Here is a 12640-nt window from a genome sequence, read left to right as displayed (position 1 = left end):
CTTTCGCTGATGGCAGACAACGTCATCCTCCACTACATATGTGGCTGAAGACATGGGTCCTTCTATGTGTACTCTTTGGTTGGTGGTTTAGTCCCTAGGAGCTCTGGGGGGAGTGATCTTGTTAGTTAACATTGTTGTTCCTATGATGTTGCAAACCCCTTCAGTTCCTTCAGTCCTTTCTCTAACTCCTCCATTGGGAGGTCTAATGTTTGGCTGGGAGCATCAATATCTATATTTGTCAAGCTCCAGCAGAGCCTCTCAGGAGACAACTATATCAGGTTGCTGTCAGCAAGCACTTCTTGGCATCCCCAGTAGTGTTTGGGTTTGTTGTCTGTATGTGGGATGGATCCGCAGGTGGAGCAGTCTCTGAATGGCTTCTCTTTCTACCTCTGCTCCACACTTGTCTCTGTATTTCCTTTAGACAGGAGCAATTCTGGGTTAAAAGTTTAGAGGTGAGTGGGTGGCTCCATTGTTCAACAGGGGGCCTTAACTAAGGTCTCTACAGGTTCTCCCTTTCCTTTGGCATTTCAGCTAAATTCTTAAAGCCTGCCCTTCCTCAGATGCTCTATACCTACCATTTCCCTCATATGCATACTCACATTCCCTTCATTAGCAGCAACAGTAATAGCAATAATACCTCAGTAGTAGAACCAATTATTTTCATCTTTCCTTGACTGCTCTAAGCATATACAATATAGGAAATGAATTTACCTGGTTCCATCTTTTTCTTCCACTGTTGGGATAAGCATCCATTTGTCTTCATGTAGAGAATGCCAAGAAAACCTTCTTCCATGTCAGCACTCAGCAATTTGAAAGTTTAGACAGCTTAATGAAGAGCGTAAGGTGTGGATGCCTAAACAAGACAAGATGCTTTGGGTTTCTTGTAGCTACTCCACAGGAAACCAGCTGGCAAAATGAGTTGTTTAAGCATGCTGGATAAACAGCACCAGGTGTGGTAGATGGAAACTAGGCAGAGTTCTTCTAAGCTTGGCATGAGGTACTGTTTCTGATTTTTTTCTTAGAGTCCCAGGATCCACAGAAATCTGCTATCTAACTCTAATTAACAATTAACAATTGCTTCAATTTTGTTTCCCTAAAGATGACCTGTGGCTGTCATCCCATTTGCCTAAACTGCAATTTGGCAAGGATAGAAAATTCATGTCCTGTGTTACAGTCCTATATTGCCATTAACTGGAGACATGAGAGATGGCTTCCGGTTTGTCGATTTATTTTATAATTTTAAAATCACTTCTGTGGATGTCTCGCACAAAATCTCACTTTGTAGTCGGCATGAAAGAGATGCATCTGTATGAATTGTGAGTTTCTTTGTCACCAAACATCCTGATGAGAAGGAATGTCTTCAGAACAGATTCCCACTTAGCTGAGTGAGGCAAGGGGACGGAAGTAGCATGACTTGATATTTTCCATATTCTGCCTCAGGGAAAATAAATTGTCACCCACATGCTTACAGGGCATGAGATAATGACCAGCTCTTAACACTGACCCTTTGGGGCAGGGTTGCTCACTGCTTTTTCTTTTGAATGTAAGAGGATTAACAACGTAACTCAGATGACTCAAGTTCTACACCTTTCTTCCAGGAGCTTGCTCCTGTTCTTTCTACTCAGGTACACATGAAGGATGCTTCCAAGTCTGAGTGACAACGTTACCAAAATGGTGATGAATACTTCCTTCAAAGCTGATGAAACAATCTCTCCATATCATCAGCCTGCAAATCACCGAACACCTTGAATACAATTTGTAGTATGTGGGGTTTTATTTGTTTCAATTTACAATGAATTGAATTTTTCAGATGGAAAATGAGAGCAAGAATTGGTTTTTATTATGAGAGTGCCACGCTGGGAGCTGGAAAGAACAGCAAGCTTCCCTAAATCTCTGGTCTTTGCTGTTTGCTCACTGGAGAATATCAGTTCTTCTTCAACAGCTACCACACAGATCTGGGTTGCAGATTAAAAATGAAAGTGATGAACTCTTCCTGGGTCAAACCCCATGAGAACACAACAATAATAATGAAGTGGGATGCAAGGACCTAATGTATTCTGTACCCTATGTCCTTAAAATCAGACCCATGAACTTGCTGGCCAGATTCCAGCCCACATAGGATTCTGCATTGTTCTGTGTTCTATCCAATTGAACAGCTCATCTCTGGCTTTTCTTCCCCCACCTTGTCAGCAGGCATTCTTTTTCTCCTCAAGCTCCACTTGAAGTCCTTTCCTCCCCTTGTTTCTCCTGGGTAGTGCTTCGCCCTCACTGACAGCACTTATTGGAAGATACCTGCAACTGAGGGTGGGGGTAAGGGGTTACACAAATGGAGATTTCACGTTTAGTGTTAGAAAAATTGAATATATCTTCTGCTCACATTCTTCCTCTTTCCCAGTGTTAGAACTGTTACCCTTATCTCCTCAAAAATGTAAACCAAAAATCCAAGCGAACCTTCTTGATTAAATATGAATAGTGAGGAGAAGAGTAGATTCTGTCTCCAAATATTGAATGTGTTGATATTAAAATGTAATTTTTTTCCTTTTCTACCTCTTTAATATCAATCCCTTGCTACAACTGAAACTCAATTCCTCATATCTCAGGCTATTAAAATGATCATCCAACTCTTCTCATTTCCATTCATCACTGTCTCATGAATGCCACCATCTGCTCCACAGGATAACTCTGTTCTCATCACTTCCTTTCATAAATGTCTGCGTTGTCTTGCTGGTTATCGCAGAATGAAGTTTATCTTCCTTGGTATATCATATAGAGGAGTGTGTACTATCAAAAAGCTCCATCTTCAGAGGTAGCAATGTGTAGGAAGGAGGTAGGAGCACTTCAACAGTTGTATTCCAACTCCGAGTGAGCTAATAGTGTGCTGTGTGCTACTGAAGTAGAAGGATTGCTAGATCAGATGGGGGAGGGAGGGACAACTGGTAACATATTAACTAAAAGCTGGAGAGATGGCCCAGTGGACAAAGTGCTTGCTGTGCAGACAGAAGAACCTAAGTGTGGATTTTCAGAATCCACTTAGAATTCAGATTTGGTGGCATGTGTGTAACCCCAGACCAAGGAAGCAAAGACAGGCAGAGAGTCAGAGCTTGCTGCAAGTTATACTAGCCATTAGGATAGGTCCCAAGTTCACTGAGAGACCTTATCAAAAGAAAGAAAAAAGGCGAGGATGGAGAAGTGATAAAGGATACTCTTTAACACCAACTTGTTACACACACAAACACACACACACACACACACACACACACACACACACACACACACACACACACACCATACACAAAAAATTAAAAATATAAAAATAAAACTTCATGTAATGTAATGAGTAGGCTTCATGTAATAAATAAATTGGATAGAAAATACACAAAAGACATGCTACTTGTGAAATTATAAATGTTAATATAACAAATCAATGAAGACGTGTGTGTGTGTGTGTGTGTGTGTGTGTGTATCTTCATGGATGATTTTGCAGCATGCCATGAACATCATCTTGAGTGGTATATTATCTTGAATGATCAGGTCATTCAACAACCACTCTTGACGTGGGAATATGCAACATCTTTGCTTTTAAAAGTGAACATTGAGTTCAATCTCTTTCCTTCAAGCATTAACATAACAGAAATTATTAGAACAAGCAACAGATTGTTTTGTAGGTGGACATGGGGAAAACCAAACATGTAAAGTTGAAGTCATACACATGGGTATAATTATATAGCTAGACCTTATCTCCCAAGCAATACAAATTTGGAATCAAATTCATACAAGCCATGCATGTTTTCCTTGCCTTTTTATAGGAAGTAATTTCATAATTCTTCAGTAAACGTCTATCAGATAAAGGCACGATGTGACAGCATACTTTTTCTTTGTTTCAGGATACTTCATGATTCTCCTCTTAGATATGCTATACCCATGACACTCTGAAAATTGATTTGTAACTCAAACCTTTGGTGCTTATTGGCAGATGGTTAAGAGAATAAGAGAAAACATACATAATATATTACCTATATATAATAGATTTCATTATATTATATATAATATAAATTACAAAATTATAATTATAAAGCATTCTATATATTATACATTCTATATAATATATTTTGTTCTATAAAAGTAAATATAGAAGAAAATATATTATATAGAATGTATAATAATAATAATAACAATAATAATATACACAGATATAGATGTGTGTGTGCTTGTGTGTGTATCTGTTTCACAGACTTAAAATTTGATTGGAGTTTACAATCTGAAGTCTGTCATCCTGATAATTTTATTAATTTATTGCTACCTCAGACCCATGGTCTTTACATAAGAGCAGTTGTGATTTTTCCTAGAGGACTGAAATTAGAAGAAAATGTGAAATGTTGGGCAGAGAGAGACTCATATTTTTTTTTGCAAGTTTCATAAATCTCAGGCAGAAGTGAACCCCTGTTTGACAATTTTATGTTCTGCATCAGCTTCTGCATCAGCTCATTGGCTATACAGGTGAAAATAAAAATTTCCCCGGTGGCAGATTACACTGTATAAATCATTCCACAGCTTTAATGGGGCAGATTATCGAAAAGCTGAGTCACACTTGTTAGAATTTGCCTTACTTCACTCTCATATTCACTCTGTCTAGAACTAAGGCCTGGGACTGCCCATTCTAGATGAACCCCCATCAGGATCCCAGCTCCCCTTTTGTCTGCTAAGGGATCACTACAAAATTTTATTGTGGCTCATGCGGAAAGATAATCTAAGAGGCAAGAAGCATTGGTCTGTATCAGTGACACATGCCTCCCAGGTCACATGAAAAATGTTTTGGTTTCTTAATTGTGAAAAAAAGAGTTACACAAAGCACCAGACACTGTTTCCAGATACTATCAAAGCTTGACTGATGGTTGGTTATAAAAAGACAAAAATAGTGTTTTTTATTATAAAGATTTTTATTAAAAACAGGAGACACAAAGACAAAATTTCATTCTCTATCTGTGAAGTATTGAAAACAATGACAGACATAAATAAATTTTGAGTAGCTTTTCTTCCCCATATGCTGCTTTATTTACAAAAGAGACCAGAGGGCTTGAGGAATGCATTATAATGAAATGTTGGTTGTGGGGGAGGGGGCTTTAGAGATGTTAGCTGGTTTTCTCAATTTTTTTTTGTCCTTTTCAACAATGAAGATGACAATTTTCATTAAAATGTCATATTTCATCTTGCTGGAACATAAAATGTTAGAAATAAGTTTTTATAGCATTTTTATAAATATAAAAGCATGAAAATTTAAGACTTAAAGCCAACTTGGTTTGATTTTTCCTTCAAGATACATCCATAATGTTATTTATTTTACCACTTTGAGCAATGTATCTCCACGATTTCCTCCAAGGTACAATTTGAAAGTGTTACATCACCCCTTCTATGAAAGTCTTGACGTACATTCACAATCAATTTTGCATGCTTCTTTTATTTTCTAGTTAATATTCTTTGCCATTCATAGAACTACCAGCTTCAAGAAATGAAAGGCCATGTACTTTATTATTTTCTGTAGCTGGGACAAAGCTATTTTGCTGATAAAATAGAATCTGTGTTTTATAAAGAGTCAGTACCATGGTATAATATAAACGAGGGGAAAAAGATTACATGAGCAATTTTCTTACATGGGAACATATATTCTAACAATCTCCTTCAGAGCTACACATGGCCGACTTTCTGGCACATCTGGCTATTTCTTCCACTATATTCACCTGTGGTATCTTGTTCTCTGAGTTTTTCCTCAGATATCAAAGTCACATGTCTTCCTTGAGTTTTAGCTCATGCTTTTCTCCTTCTTTATGATTTTGCTTGCCTGGATACCTGCCACTCGGCAAGTCTTATATTCTTTTGCTTCCATTTGGAATTCTTTCATATGTCACATTCTCACTCAGATAGTCCCTGGTCAATCAACATAAAATACCACACTTTCCCTGAAAATATAAGTTCAATTATGCTTATTTACCTAACTGTCTTCTTAACTTCTATTGGTAGGTATATAATGTATATTTTCTTATGAACTTTCTGTATTAACCTATCTTACTTGTTAGCATATTGAATATGGTGGGAGGGGCTGTTTTATATTTTATTCTCTGTTGTTTTCTTGTATCTAGAAACAGATTTGGAATTGGTTTATCTTCTTCATATTTTCTCAGATTATATAGGTTTTGTCTTAAGATATAATGAATAGTTATATTCCTTTATTTTTCACTCTAGGACATTTGAACAGATTCTATTCACCCCATGACCGACAGCATCAAGACATAGGTTGTTAGAGGCTCTATTGTTTTTTTGTCCCTTGGATCCCAATTCCAGTTAGCTCAGATGAATTGTATTTCCAAATTCCCATAGATTTCTGTACAGACTCCATGCAAATATCTTATTCTGCATGCTGGATCATGGGTTTCCCTTCCTCTGCTTTAAAACTGAGACCTGAAAATTATTTTCTATCACTTCCACCTTTTTTCTTTTCTCCTTGCTGTTCTAATTTTACCATATGTTTTAAGTGTTTGAATCTTAAGAGGAACATTTTAGCATAGACAAAATTTCTACTCTCCTTTACCTGTGGTCTACCACCTATAGCAAATTGCACTGGAAGATGCTATGTAGGTTTATGGAAGAGTATTATTGCTGTTAGTCATGCTTGATCATGGCCTATGTGCTATACTACAGCCCTAAAAGAGGATGTGTACCAGTACAATAGTGCTATGACAGTTATGGGGATTAGTTTTCTAGTTGGGATTTTGATTCATTTTACATGAGAGAAACCATGACTGATACTGTGAGCCAAGGATAAAGCCCATGGCTGGAGAAGTTATAGAGTTCAGTAGGAAAATACTATTATTATCTTGTTAGGTAGACAGGATATGCCTTTTACGTGTCTGTTTTATCACAGGTATTAATGCTCTAGATTAATACTCTCAGTTTCCATCGTGGAGAGAAATTTATTTGTGATAGGTGGTGGTTATTGCAAAAAAAAAAAAAAAAAAAATTACTGGCCAATTGCTGAATATAAGTGACTGCTCACTCAGGATAGTTCCACAACGTTAAGCCATAAGTGAATAAAAATAAACATATTTCTCTATTCTCTCATCCAGGATTACAGTATCATAGAAGAGAATGTAGAAAAAATAGAAGAGTCAGAGGGAAGGGTAGAGTACTAAATATTGCCCCTCTGACTAAAGATATTCCATTCTGGAAAAGTAGGGAGACTCTTACGTCTCAAGCAGTAAAATAGAAAACATCTGAGCCTCAATGTCTCACAAACTTCGTAAGACTCAGTAAGTTTAGACATTTCTTATAAACACTAGGTTTATTTTTTTATTTTTTAAACTTTATTTTAAAAAACAAAGATAAAAGAAAAAAATTTTAAACATTTTTGCATAAATGTATACAAATACATTTTTGTCAGTGCTTGGCTTTTTTTTTTTCTTTTCTTTTAAGGTTGGATACTCTGCATTAAGATCTTACTAGTTACAATGAGCAAAAAGTACATGTAAAACAGGATGTAACCCAGAATTAGTCAACGTTTTCTTGGTGTGTAAGGATTGAGCATAATGGTTTTTTTTTTGTTTGTTTTTTTTGTTTTGTTTTGTTTTTTCTTGAACTTCACACAGTCTGAGTTGTTTCTTGGGCAGTCCGAGCCTCTGGGGTTAGCATCCCACTATCAATGACTGCATATTATGTCTGTTCTTTTGTGACTGGGTTATCTCACTCAGGATGATATTCTCTGGATGCAACCATTTTCTTAAGAATTTGGTTAAGCACTAGGTTTATATCAGCAAGAAACAATTGCAGTAAACAATATCTTCAGTAAAGTAGTCTACAAAAGGGGGAAAAAGCTCCATGGGTGAAACTTTTGTGAAACACTAATAATGTGTGATAAGCCTCTCAGTGGGTCAGATGATTCTGAGTTTCCCATAATCATCCATGTTACTGTTATGAGTAATTCTTCAACCATGACACTGTAAGAAACTTGTTGCTGTAAACATGTTGGTTCACCAAAACATACTTGAGAAAAAATTTATTACTTATTAACTTATTCATTTATCTTTGGTCAGGTATTGGTACTTATCTAGGCTAAACACATATTTGTCCATATCTCTCACATAAGTCACAGGACAAGAACATACTAAATGCTCAATAAAATTTTAGTGAATAGATTAAAATGTGTGTGGACAAAGAAATGATTTGCTAATGGAATAAAGAGATGAGTAAAGAACTCTAGATGCATGAGTCAGAAGAACAAAATTCCCAGTGCAGCTTCAATTCAGAAAAATTCTAGACATGTATGAGTCAAAAGAGTAAAATTCTAGATGCATCTTCAATGCAAACATGATATGTGATTCTGTTCAATTATTTAAATTACCTGAACCACACATTTTACAGTTTTTAAAAGATTAGCTTTATAAAGTAAAAATTTTAAGTAAGGTTGTATATTCGATAAATTTTAAATAAAAGCTTATTTGGGGCCATATGCCTATCTATCTGTCTATCTATCTATCATCTATCTTAACTTTTGTGTGTGTATGTGGTTGGAATTAAAAGAAGGCAGGCACAAGATAAAACAAGGCCTGTCATTGGATGAGAAAGAAAGGTAGGCAGAAACAAAATTTTAGGGGAAGAGAGAAGCAAGGAGAAGAAGAGGCAACATGAAGGAAGACACAGATAATTCTCTTTGTGTGTCTCTGCATAGATACAGGTTGTTATGAATATTTTATTAGAAATGGAATTGTACAGGGTGATTTGTCTTATCTATATGTGAAATTATATCATATTAATTAGATCAGAGTTTATTGTGTAGTGTTTTCCTTCACACAGTGAGTCAGTTGAGTTCAGGAGAACGTGCAGTAGCAGAACACAGCAAGCCCGCCATGGAATTGTGATGTGTGAGCCAGGTGTGGTAACCACCTGCCAAGGAAACTGAGAGAGAGTAGATACCACTGGGACTATGGGGTGGCTTCAGATAATATGAGAGGAGTTTCTAGCTAGCAGAGAGGCATCAGGAGAGAGATATTAAGGCTGTTGATGAGATAAATATATGATAGTTCTATATGGACCTCTGTTGTCAGAATTAGTGTGGGTTCCACTGACTGAGTGAGAGAGTACCAGGGACCAGTGTGGAGTGGTGATGCATTGGAACTGGTCACCACTTTTTAAATAATTACCACAACAAGTGTGTGTGTGTGTGTGTGTGTGTGTATACAAAATATATTGACATGTATACTTTAAAATGTTTTGAGAAAATTGTAGGTTCCTATGCAGAAGACATAATTCTTCAACAAAAAAATGGCTTGAACACTATGCTCTGCAGTCCTTAAGCCTGTTTGTTTCCCATTCTTTGCTATATATAGATTATTTAAAAACTACTAATGAAATAATATATATATATATATATATATATATATATATATATATATATATATAAATTAGTATTTCCAGACTGGAGAAAGAGTTGTATAGATTTTAATTAGGACTATGTTCACTGCAGTTATTTTACACATTGCTTGTATTACACATTTTTACTCACTAGGTTCAGAGCTTTTGGACAGCAGTGTGTGGATCGTTCCATAGTTCACTGAAGACATTCTAGTATTTCAAAGACTCTTCTTTATACTCAGTAATGAAAGGGTGAAATATTTTTTATAATTAAAAATGAGACATATTTTCTCACACTATTCATTTCTATTCAACATAGTACTGAAAGTCCTAGCCAGAGCAACTAGATAAGAAAAAGAAAGGCATTCAAAATGAAAGAGATGAAGTAACTTATTGCTACTTGAAGTCCCATGGGTTTGAATTCTAGACTCCTATAGGTAGTGCAGTTTGGGAAAAGCTTATGAATTGCAGCCTTGATGGAGAACGGGTAATACTAGTGACTGGGCATTGAGGGTTTGTAAGCTTGTCCAAGTCTTTGTCCTCTGTCTGTCCCATGTTTGCAGTTGATGAACAAGGCTTGCCTGGAAAAGTGGCATCAGATACATATGTAAATGGACTGGCATAAACAGTACAGAAATAAAGCTATACATTTAGGGCTGCTCTTCCTTAGCCAGGATGCCAAAAGCCATGCTATAAATAGATATCCTCTTTAATTGGGGATGTTCAGAAAACTGTGTACTCAAATAACAGAAAATTAAAATTCACCTTCATCTTGCAACAAATAAAGATAGGAATTGAAATGGAGTGAAGACTTGTTTGTATTAGAGGCATGGACAAGGCATTTTTGTTTTGGACAGAGTTCCCAAACCTCAGGCAACAACAACAATGACGTCAAATTTAAAAGCTTGTGGATAGCTAAGAAACATGTAACAAAAAAGCAATCTTCAGGTAACTGTAAGCAATACATTTGATAAGTGATTAGTATGTGAAGTATATAAAGAACCCATAAAACTCAATAACCAGAAAACAATGAGGAATTGAACTTAATAACCATTTTTCTCAACGATGCATGAACAGCTAAGTCATATATAAAAGTGATCAAGATTATTAATCATCAGGGAAATACAAATAAAACTTACAATGATATATCACCCCACAAGCAATGAGAAGTGCTGGTGAAAGGGAGAAGAAGAGGATATTAGATAGAATACTATGATCTCATTAGAAAATATACTTAAAATATTATTTGCTTTCCTCCACCCTCTCTTGTACCCAAGAACCATTACAGAAGAAGGGGCTGACAGAATGTCATCTTCTGACTTGACACAGCCATTCAGGGGAGATTGCCTACACTGGTCCAGTACTGTGCACCCATTAGACTTAGTCATGAATGCGAGAGGGCCTCAAGTGGCTGTACTTATTCCCACTGGTTACTGATGAGGTTTGGCAAAGAGTGAGTCCTTTTCTTGAGTTATGGAAGAATATAGTCAATGAAAAGTTAGTTTCCCCCTTTTCTATCGACTGCTCCCACCCTAACCTGTCTTTGATATAACATGACTACAGTGTTGCAGAAGCTCTGTCTGACCTTCCTGCTTCCCATCTTGTCTCCCTAAACTCACCATTTTTTTACAGAATATTAATACACAGAGTTAAGACCTTATATAGAAAACTCTAATGAGGTTTCAATGATTTTATATTAACAGACTCATTCGTGTCCTTTAAGCACATAGGTGTATTAGCCCTTGGCAACTTCCTGGATTTCTTTTATAGCCCCTCTTCCTACTGGACATGTGCTCTGGGCTTTCTGAACTATGTTTTGAAGTTCAACACTGATGGTCAGGCTAACTAGACCTTTTTTCCTTCTCCCTACTCCTGAAAAGCTCAACTCTTACATTTATTTACCTTTTAGTCTTTTACATCACTCAGCTAATATACAACTCCTAATTGATATTACCTGAAGTAGTGCCTGCTCTACCTGGTGTGTACCCATCATGTTACTGACAATATTTTATATTTCATTCATAAAACATTGGAAAAAAAACACAATAAGAATAAGTAGATTGGGCATGCTCCTAAGTATTATTTTTATATAGACGCCATCGACTTCATAATTATTTTTTAAATAGCAATGATTAAATAATGTTGATACTTGTATAAGTCTAAATATAGTAAAAGGTACTAAATTTTGTACTTTAAATAAATGAATAATTTTAGTAATGTTATATTTCAATAAGATTATTATGTAGACAATCAGGAAATGTAGTATTCTTCTAGCTCTACCTTTTAAATTATATCCCATTAATTATTCAATTTAATTTGGTGGGGCACTGCAGGCCTATTAAGCTGTTTCTCCTCTATAAAATTGACTCCATTAATTAGATCTCACATCTCTACCCTCACAGCAATGCTTCTTTGTTTGAAGAATCTCTCTGGATTTCCTCATTAGAAGCCACTATAGACACACTCTATCCTCTGGGAAATTTTACATATTTTGCATACAATGGCACTGTGATATTAATTTTCTGGGCACTTGAAGAAACAGAACTATGCCTTCAAATTCCCTGTAGGGAGAAGATACTTATTTACCAGGAAATGGTAATCTAGTCTATGAAAATGGAATTCACTAAAGATGTCTAAGCACTTTTGTTCTCAAAGGGGTATGTCATTTGTGGGAAGCACCCACACCCAATGTTGCTGTTGGTGGTGCCTACCATTAGGTCCGTGTTCTCTCCTCTTATATCCTGCAGTTTCCCTGCTTTCTGGTAAGCTCACAATTGCTGTGGAGAAACCGAGCTTGAGTACTGAAACTGTCTGAGACAATACACACTGCTCTGCAGACCCAATTCAGGAAACTCGGCACTAACAAGACAATGTCCCAGAAGAGCATTGTTCTGGTTCCGCTGCAGCTGTTCTGCTGTAAGTGTTTGAGGCCCCTTGAATGCTTGCAAAGAAATGGTGCCAGAATGGATTTGGCCAAAATACTGAAATAGTTGACATAGTTCCTTCCTAGAGAATGATCAACATGGTTCTTCTTGAATAGAAGTTCATCTAGCCATATTTAAATTATATTTTAAAATCCTAACGAGACTTTGTCTACACACACACACACACACACACACACACACACACAAACACACATACAGAGGGAGGGGAGATGCAGACAGAAAGAGAGAGAGAGACGGACAGAGAGACAGAGTAACACAGGGACAAAGAAACACAGAGGCAGAGAAACATACACAGA

The sequence above is a fragment of the Micromys minutus genome (genome assembly GCF_963924665.1).
Source record: "Micromys minutus genome assembly, chromosome: 2".
Taxonomy (NCBI): Eukaryota; Metazoa; Chordata; class Mammalia; order Rodentia; family Muridae; genus Micromys; species Micromys minutus.
This window is presented reverse-complemented; position numbering follows the sequence as displayed.